This window comes from Rhinichthys klamathensis, unplaced genomic scaffold, assembly GCF_029890125.1.
Source record: "Rhinichthys klamathensis goyatoka isolate OS25496 unplaced genomic scaffold, OSU_Roscu_1.1 h1tg000482l_1, whole genome shotgun sequence".
Taxonomy (NCBI): Eukaryota; Metazoa; Chordata; class Actinopteri; order Cypriniformes; family Leuciscidae; genus Rhinichthys; species Rhinichthys klamathensis.
Window position 1 is genome coordinate 832,501 of NW_026606969.1, and position 10,480 is coordinate 842,980.

A 10,480-nucleotide genomic window follows, 5' to 3' on the forward strand; every position below is an offset into this window, starting at 1 on the left:
GGTCAGCCGGACACAGAGCGCCCCCTGCTGGCCATCCAGCACTGATTCAATGCGAAGAACAAGTATTTCTACACATGCATATAGTCAAAGTCGTTTTAGGCAAGTCATGCCACTCGGCCGCCATCTTGGCTGTATTGAGGATTGAGGAAGTGGCATGTCTCTATATAAATTGTCTCTGATATAGTGCAGATCATCTCTATGCATGAAGAGAAAGTTCAACAGTCAGTGGCTTTACATATATTACATATTTACATTCTGCACATTCACTCTAAAAAACGCAGGGTTGTTTTAACCCAAATTTGGGTCAAATATGGACAAACCCAACCGTTGGGTTAGAAATGTAATGTAAAAATTGAACCCAGTGGCTGGATTTGTCCATATTTGACCCAAATTTGGGTTAAAACTAGGGATGTGAATTTCTGCCAAAAATGACATTCGAAAATCGAGGAGCAAAAGTCGATTATCGTTCGAAAATCAAAAAAAAAACCCACTCACAATGACAGAAAGGGAGCCCAATTTCATCTTTAGCGATTTGTCATCAAACAAACTGTTTATTATTCGAACAATTAACATGTTTTCGTCGTTTTTTTAACATACCGGTAGTTAACATAGAAGAAAAAAACAATAAGCACGACAGTCCGTTTTTGCATCGCCAAACCAGATGCTCGTTAGATAAAAAAAAATAATGTCATAATGATTTTATGCAAACCTGCCTTGTTACTGCAAAAGCCTACTTTTTAAACAAATTAGTTTCAATCAAAACTATTCGTGTGATGCCACTGCGCAATACACACACATTACCGCGGGATGGCGGGTGTTCATTTCATAAACTGTGGACAATGGAAGCTTATTTAATGTAGCCTATAAATGAATGTATATGTCCAAAAAACGGATAATGTCATCATACTTGTAGTGCTATCGTCGAGTAATAATCTGTTTGGTTGTAAAATGTATTACCTGAATGAAATTAACTAGAATGTATCGTCCTGTGGAATCATTCATTCACAGACATCATACGAAGATGTTAAACTAATAAAGATCTTCATAGCTGGCAAAAATATGATGCATTTGCAGATTTGCTTTCTCAAGACTGAACTGTAGGTCCACGGCCACTTCATCCAACGCCCTTGATCTTCTTAAATCTTCCTGCTACGACTGCGTGTCGAGTGTGAATTAAAGCGCTTCAGTGATTCAGTGCGCGAGGAACTGAACAGATCATTCAAACTGATTCGCCAACCGATTTAGACAGATCTGCCAACTTGTTTGATGAAGTCTTTGAACAGAATCGACTCAAAAGAGTGATTCATTTGTGAATGGAGCATCGCTCGTGCCCATAAAAAAGACACAGCGCGCTTGGAATAAACTACGCATTTAACAACATGTATTGCATTAAAATAAAGTAAGGAACGTCGCCCAACGTAGTGAAGTAAATGTTGCCAACTTTGTTACTACCATAGACAGTAAAGGTTAGTCTATCCACCACTGTTGGCGCAGAGTTAACGGTCAGACAATGCTATTCTTCTGTTGTTTGTTTACACTATGTATAAAACGCTGGTGTCCTAGATCGCGCAGGAGGGGGTTTCATTCATGTTAGTGGCACCTTGTGTCCCCGACAGGAAAATACCCTGCTGCGCGATCTAGGACAGTAGGCGCGCCGTCAATTATGTCACATTGGAATTGCGCGAAAATATAACGATATTCGAATAAGCAATTTTATGATCGAATTTCGAACGCAGTTCAACTGTTCAACTATTCGAAGATCGCGACTCATCCCTAGTTAGAACAACCCTGGATTATTTTTTTTTTTGGACTATACTGTATGCATCAATGCAATGCATGAGTTGTCTTTCTCTCAGCCGAACCAGTCTGACCATTCTCCACTGACCATTCTCCTCTGACCTCCGACACTGGATATATCCTCTTTTCCAGTCCGTTCTCTGTAAACCCTAGAGATGGTTGTCTGACAATCCCAGTAGATCAGCAGTTTCAGCCCGTCTGGCACCAACAACCATTTCACGTTCACTGTCACTTACATCTCTAATCTCTTCCTCATTCTGATGCTCAGGTTTGTGTGATCTATTTGCAGTGTGTGCTGTGAGATACAGTGAGCAGTGCACGAGCATTGGATCGGGAACACATCCCAGTTCTTCATATGTGTTTCCCAGCTCCAGTCTGAGCAGGTGTTGCCATAGTGATCAGAGGAACATCACACACACACTCGTGCTTTCCTTCACTGCAGCTCCGAGATCAGAACACACTCTCCAAAACATCACTCTCAGTTAAAACATCAAAACACGGACATTTACATCAGCAAAATTGCAAAAGATAAATTCTCTGATTTATGCTTGAGAGTAAAAAAAATCTGCATATACAAGGAAAAACATGTTTTCAGGAAAACAAGTCTTAATGGGCGAACCTCACAAGACGTGTCTATATATCAGCACAAAATCAAACAAAGTGGGAAGAAATTATAGTTCCAGAAAGAAAACAAAGCATACTTTCCTTTGTATTTTTGACAGTATTTTGACATTAAAGGATAAAGTAAATCCTAAACGAAAAAAAATATTATCATGATGTAATGCATTTATTATTAATTTAATCAAGTTATCATCAGACTTTTTCTTTTTGACATTATTTTAATGACATTTCCATGCAAAGTTCTCATTATTTTAATGCAGTATTAGCCTATTTTGTTGTGTATTCCAGTAAAATAAAATCATCCAATGATTAATTAATACCAAAAATATCATTACACTTGCTGCAAAAAAAAAAAAAAAAAAAATGCTGGGTTGTTTCAACCCAAACTTGGGTCAAATATGTACAAACCCAACCGTTGGGTTAAATTAAAAAATTTGGGGTTTGTCCAGATTTGACCTAGCCTGGGAAAACCCAGACAAGTTCCGGCAAATTTAGATTTGCTCTGAAAGTTAGTCTGGCTAAGATCTCATTCAAGCCCATTTCCAATCCGCCGAAATCGCGGCACCAATCAGAAGCGTTGGGGCGGGCTTTACACGATGACGACAGCGCTGGGATTTTGAAGCAGATTTTGTAGCCTACATTACAAAGATGGATGCCGCCATCGAACATCACTCGTTCCAATCAGCTATCGCGTCTGTTTTTAGCCATTTGAACGTTTCCTTTTAGTTAAAAACCGAGCAAAGAACAACACTCTGAGATGTGTCTCCGCCGCTCTGCATACGTCATCTCCTTCATCGCTCTGATTGGGTTTAGGTCTATCCGCGACGCCCGTTGGTGACGCCCCTCTGGAAATGATTTGTCTATGACGCTTTGCCAGACCATAACTCAGTTACAACTGAGAATGCTCTGGTTTTAACCAGGCTAGATTTGACCCAAAGTTGGGTTTAAACAACCCAGCATTTTTAAGAGTGCATGTATACATACATTCATTAATTTTTATCAGGTCATCATCAGATTAGCAATATGCTTATTATAATGTGTAAATAAATTTGTTTTTATCTTCTTTTGTTTGCATTACACAAACGTGAGTGTTTTTGTCATCAAAATCAAATCTTGGTCTTAAAATCGAGCGCGGTGAATATGGCCTGGACGTGTGTTTGAGCCTGATGTTTCACAGCACATTGATCTGGTGTTAAAGGCGTTGAGATCTCTTTACTGGACGACTAAAGAGCGTAATATAAGGCCTGTATGTTTATGAACGCACGCCTCATTAATACGTCAACATGAATGCATCTTTTCAGCCTGTGAAACATCTGTTCTCACACATAAACTCAGCATCGGTGGAACGACAGAATCTGCTTTCAGAAGCTCATGACTAGCTGAGATCTCCAACATGTTCTCAGTCGACTCTGAAGGCCACGCTTCCTCACAGAAACAACATTCACCCGGCCGTCTTTGTTTCCTTTTAATTGACTTTTTAACAAGGTAACGAAGCGGCGAGGCAGATCGTGAATGAATGGAAGCATCCTCTACTTTATCACTCTGTCTGAGAGCACACAGACATTCATTAACTCACTTATTGTGTTTCTGTAGAGGGGAAACAATGCATCTGAAGCGCGCGCGAGTGGAACCACACATGGATCCTAAAGAAATGAGAGGGAAACTCAGATTGGCATTGATTTAGTGCAGCATGCTTTTCTTTCCTCATAGTAGTTTTGTCTACATGTGTGCGAGCGTGCAGTGATTTACTGAATCTCAGTGCATTACATGCTGAATCAAACGCCAGTAATTGTAAATTAAGATGCACAAACATATTTCACAAGCAAAACATCTGACGAAAACGACCCAGCTAACCCAATATATGTTCTCAGATATTTCTGAATGTGCTAAAAACGTTTTTATTGGTTATACAAACATTAATCCCTTAACTGTCACCCCCCTTTTTTTGCATGACATTTTTTATTTTTTTAAATGGTTGTATTTGATTGTAACTTAATTTAACTTAAATGGTTGTAATTTAAGAATGCTTTGGAATATAGACATGTTTTACTCTAAAACTGCAAGAAAAGCAAAGCAAAAAAATCGTGTTCCAAATCTAAGGTTGATATCTCGATAAATGAGCGTTCAGTGAGAGTGTGTTTGGGTGCAGTAACACACGCGTCCACTAGAGGACATCCGGGCTCCATCACTGCCCATATAAGGGCGCCTCCATTCCCATATATGAGTGATCTGATTCTGAACCATACATTTCCATAATTTTCATGCAATTTATGAAGTAGACATTCCATCTAGAAGTAATATGGGCGGTTTGGCAGTATTTGATTTGAATGCAACCCTCTTATAAACGCATAAAAAACACGTTGTGTGTTATAGTTCGCCGCCGCATCACAAACCGAGAATCCATCATTTGTTTCTTTATATTTAAAACATTTTCAGACCGTTTTTGTCATAAAATTGAATTGGTGTTATCTTTTGAACTCTTGCTATGGAAACAAACTGAGGTTTCTACGTGATCTTTCATGTCCATCGCTATTTCAAAATTAAGGTCAGAATACACCCAACGAGTATGAAATATTCCTGTTGCAAATCGATAAATTACTGCTCCTCTGTCATTTATTTTAAAATCAAAATATGGAAGATTTTGTAGGCTTTCAAATTGTCTAGGCTATATTTATTATGTTTTTACTAAGATGTTATTGTTTTAACCCTTTCACACGTAAGTTTAAAATATTAACTGACCCCCCAGCGTGAGTTTTTCAATGCGACCGTTATTTAGAACCTGTCACTTGAATGTTTCCATGGTGACGCGTCATTTCTTGTCACGTGACACAGCGCAATCACAACACAGAGCTGAATGAGTGATCTGCTTGTTTGTCTTTTTTCCTTTTCTATTCAAAATATTCACTAATGTATTAGCTATAGCATGAAACACTGATATTCCGATTGTCAAATATGTGCAAGTGGATGTGTTTTGTTGTTTAAACATCTTTATAACGATCGCGTTAGTTGAGCTGTATGCACGATGGGCGGCGCCATGTTAGTTTGTTTCACAGTTCAGAGAATCGGATCTGTTGTTTCTCACGAAATACATGAAAGTAATGCCGCGTTCCAGGCAACCCGTAACCCGTGTTTTTCCAACTCGTAACTGGGAGTACATCGATCTAGTACGAGTTCACGGATGGGAAGTCACGGGTTTGACTGTCGTTCCAGTGCACTTTCACGGGTAGAAGGTTGGAAAAACACGGGTTACAGGTTGCCTGGAACGATGTACTCCCAGTTACGAGTTGGAAAAACACAGGTTACAGCTTGCCTGGAACGCGCCATAAGTGGCCGGTGAACTAGGAGAAGAATAGGGTAAAATGTAAAGCTACTTACACAATGTGTATCTGATATGAATAAAACGTTTCGTCTTATTATAATGGAAATGATTATTGTTGCCGTTTCCATAGACATCACATCAGTGTCTATTTTACTAATTCAAAATCACTGTTTTGCTAGTACTTATGTGTAATTAAATGTCTGAAACCTAAAATAAGCATTATGTGGTTTAAAATACTCAATAGTTGTGATTATGACAGCACTGAGTGCGTCCGTCTCTGGCTCAGCGCCAGCCAACGCGCGAAAGCACGTTTGAATTTAGCAGTTGATCACGTGATGCACTGACCGTTCTAATCACACCGGTGTGATCGTACGCTCCAGGTATGGCGCTCGCTTTGTGTCATTTGAATGGCAAGCCAAAGTGTTCACAAACGCCTGGTCGGGCGTCTGATTGCACACTGACACGTCAAAAGCGTGCGTTCGACAGCCAAACGCGCGTCAAAAGCGTGCGTTTTTGCCATAAAAAGCGCGCGTTCTTGTGCACACGGAAAACGCGCGTCAGGAACGCACGCTTTTGACGTGCGCTTTGGGGGTCACCGAAAACGCACACTTTTGACGCGCGTTTATCGTAACAAAAATGGGCGTCGAAAACGTGTGTTTTGACTAGGACAAAACGCACGCTGTTGACGTGTAAACAGTTAAACCAAACAGGCAGTAAAAACGTGTGTGAAGTTTCCAACCAGGCGAAAAGGACGCGTGAAATACGAGTTATAATCAGTTTGAACGGGTCAGTGTCATTGGCTGCTGAAGGCTTGGGTCTAACCATTTCTGTGGGCTTAGGGGGATTTAGCTACTGTTCATAGACTATGGCTAGGCTACTACCACCATTTAACATGCCATAGATCAGGATATTCAGCCTATCTATTTTGTCCTTTTTTGTAGAACTTATAGAAATAATATATTTAAATTGCAGTTTTATCAAAATTTAGATACAAATAAAACTCCCTTGTTTTCTTCGCTTATACCTTTGTCCCTATGTGCTTTAGGTCTCTTGTCTTATCATTAAACCCAAGCAAAACAGCATGGAATTATCGATGGCAAATTTAAAAAATTTGAGTTTCCAATTGTAATTTTGGTAACATTTTACAAAAAGGTTTCATACATTATTTAAGTACATTAGTTCACATGAATTAATAATGAACTGCACTTCTACATGTTAATTTCAACCTTTACTAATATTTATTAAAAATCAAAAGTTGTTGTTAACATTACTTAATGCACTGCGAACTAACAGGGTACTAAAAGGGTACACTTCTCAGATTAGTAAAGTAAAACAAAGTTGTTAAAGTATTTTAAGTTTATGAACATTTTAAATGTAGCCTATACAATACATAATGTTGTTTATATATATATATATATATATATATATATATATTACAAAACATTTTCAACCGTAAAACTTCAAGAAAATCTGTTAAATATCTGGACAAGTTCTGGGCCAGATTTTAGGTTGATGTCTCAATAAATGAGCATTAGGAAAGATTGCATTGTGCGCAGTACCAACATTTTCCACTAGATGACATCCAGACACCACCGATGAGATCTTCGACTTCCATGGATGGCTTTTATCTGGGGCCTCATTTATAAAACTTTGCGTAGGATTTGCGTCAGAAGTGGCGTACGGATGAAACATAGGACGTGCGTACGCACAGAAATATTCGGATTTATAAAACCGTGCGCACGCACATCCTACGCAGTTTTCCCTTAATAAATCACAATCAATTCTAAATAGCGCAGCTTTTGCGGCTTCATGTCACGCCCATAGTTGCCCATAAATAGTCCGTGAAACGCCCATAAGTTAATATTCATCGATTGCGAAATCATGGCAAACATAGAGAGGAAATCAAAGAAACGTAACTTCACTCAATGTGAAGTAGAAGTTATCGTTGGCGAGGTGGAAAAGAGGAGAAAAATGTTGTTTGGAGGGCACAGTGTGGGCATTACTAATGCCAAAAAGGCACTTGAGTGGCAAAAGGTTGCAGACGCCGTAAATGCTGTAGCCTCACAACCTCGGACTGTGGCCGAAATAACAAAAGAAATGACAAGCTACAGATGTCGGTTATAATCTATTTGGAAATGGGAAATAGTTCAGCGCAAATGTAATTTCTTGCAGCTTTCTGAATGATTGAGACATAGGTCTACGTCATACGTTATTTTATCAAAAATAAAACAAACTAAAGGCATATGCATGAATTCATGATTCCGTAGCTGATAAAGACATTTTTACTATGAAAACAACTTTCCCCAGTGGACAAATTATCTATCTATCTATCTATCTATCTATCTATCTATCTATCTATCTATCTATCTATCTATCTATCTATCTATCTATCTATCTATCTATCTATCTATCTATCTATCTATCTATCTATCTATCTATCTATCTATCTATCTATCTATCTATCTATCTATCTATCTATCTATCTATCTATCTATCTATCTATCTATCTATCTATCTATCTATCTATCTATCTATCTATCTATCTTAATATATCAGTTTTGTACATTATTTCGTTCTGTTTACCATCTTATTTATGAGGATGAATTGTATAACATGCCAATATTATTGCAGAACATATTTCCCTTTTCTTTTTGCAAATATGTGTTAATTTGCATTTCTGTTGCAGATCGATCAAACGTGTTATTTATGAGAGGCAGTATTGCCATTTATTTTACACAACGGTCTACAGTTTCACACACTTTCACGTGTTTCTTCCATCTGCCGACGGTGTCACCATTTCTCATTTCACCCGTTTTTGTGCGTACGCCTGGGTCGGAGCTTGCGTGAAGGGCCGCACATTTTACCGTCAAGTTTGCTTTTTATAAATACCACTTAGGTAACGCTTTAGATTACAGCCCGGGAAGTACTGCGTAATTAAAGCAATTTTACAGCGTAACCTTCGGTAATTATAGTGTACCTATATTGTACTTACAATATAAGTATAAGAGAACAATATTTTAAGTTTGGGGAATAAAGGGGTAACAACCAGGAGAATTAAAAAAAGTATTTATACTGTAAGTATTAAGGGTAACTTATTCTACTATTATGATATAACAATCTTACATTTGGGATCAATTTAGCAAGAACATACACTGCGTACCTTTTTGAAATAACGGTGAACCATACATTTACATTTTACATTTACATTTATTCATTTAGCTGACGCTTTTATCCAAAGCGACTTACAATTGCTATATATGTCAGAGGTCGCACGCCTCTGGAGCAACTAGGGGTTAAGTGTCTTGCTCAGGGACACATTGGTGTCTCACAGTGGATTCGAACCCGGGTCTCTCACACCAAAGGCATGTGTCTTATCCACTGCGCCATCACCACCCCTACATACTGTACATACTGAACCAGTACATACTGTATACTTTATAAATGCATAGATGTACCCTGTAATTTTTTAAATGTAATCTTTTTAACAAAAGTGCACTGAAAACGAAAACTATTGCAACTTTTGCTTAAATATTGTGGAAAGATACTCTTGTTTCATGTAGCTTGTTACCCCCTTGTTCGATGTAGTTACAGGGTAAGTGTGAAATTGCGGGCTGTAAATTAAAGTGGTGCTTTTTACCCCCTTGTTCCATGTAGTTACAGGGTAACAATAAAAATGTATACACACAATTTTATATCACTGACTCGGAAACCTTTATTTATTATAGAAGCACCGCTTACCCTGTAACCACATGAAACAAGATATATTTCCCAGTATTTAAAAAAATTGCAATAGTCTTAGCTTTTCTTGCCTTGAAACATGTTAGCCCAACTTAAACATCTGGACTTTTACTATCATAAAATAAATAAATAAAAGTATAAATGCATAGATATGTACCCTGTAATTTAAAAAAAGCCTATACAGTATGTATTGGTATACAATTATTACAAAAAGGTAAGCAATGTGTTCTCGCTAAATTGCTCCCAAATGTAAGATTGTTGTATCATAATAGTAGAATAAGTTACCCTTAGTTCTATAATACTTACAGTATAAATATTTTTTTAATTATCCTGGTTGTTACCCCTTTATTCCCCAAACTTTACATATTGTTCCCTTATACTTACATGCAAGTACTTTATAGGTACACGATAGTTACTGAAAGTTACTCTGTAAATTCCTCTTAATTACACAGTACTTTCCGGGCTGTAATCTAAAGCGTTACCACCACTTATTGCATAGAGAGCGGCTTAGGCCTTCTTTTGTGCGTACGCAACGTTTATAAATGAGGCCCCTGAACCTTATATTTCCATACTATTCCAAATATGTATGAAGTAGACATTCTATTCAGAAATAGTTAGGGCAGTAATGTTAATATTTGATTTGAATTCAATCTCTAAAACACATATAAAATGTACTGAAAGAATCAAAGCCCGCATCACAGCTTTGATTCTTTCAAAGCTGTAGTTTGCCTCCACATCACAAATGAAGAATCTATTGGTATTTATCTACTGCTGTCATTTCTTTTGATAATTACTCTTCAAATACGAAAATACTACTTTATTTGGGGTGCTTTGTTTGTATTGATTAACCTGCATTGATTGCTTACCTCCATCATAACTGATTTTCCCACACAAATGTTAATGATTTCATGTTAGAGCTAGAATGACCACTAATGTGTTTATTTACAAAAAGGCATGAGCGAAGAAAAACAAGGCAATTTTATTTGTATCTAAATTTTGACAAAA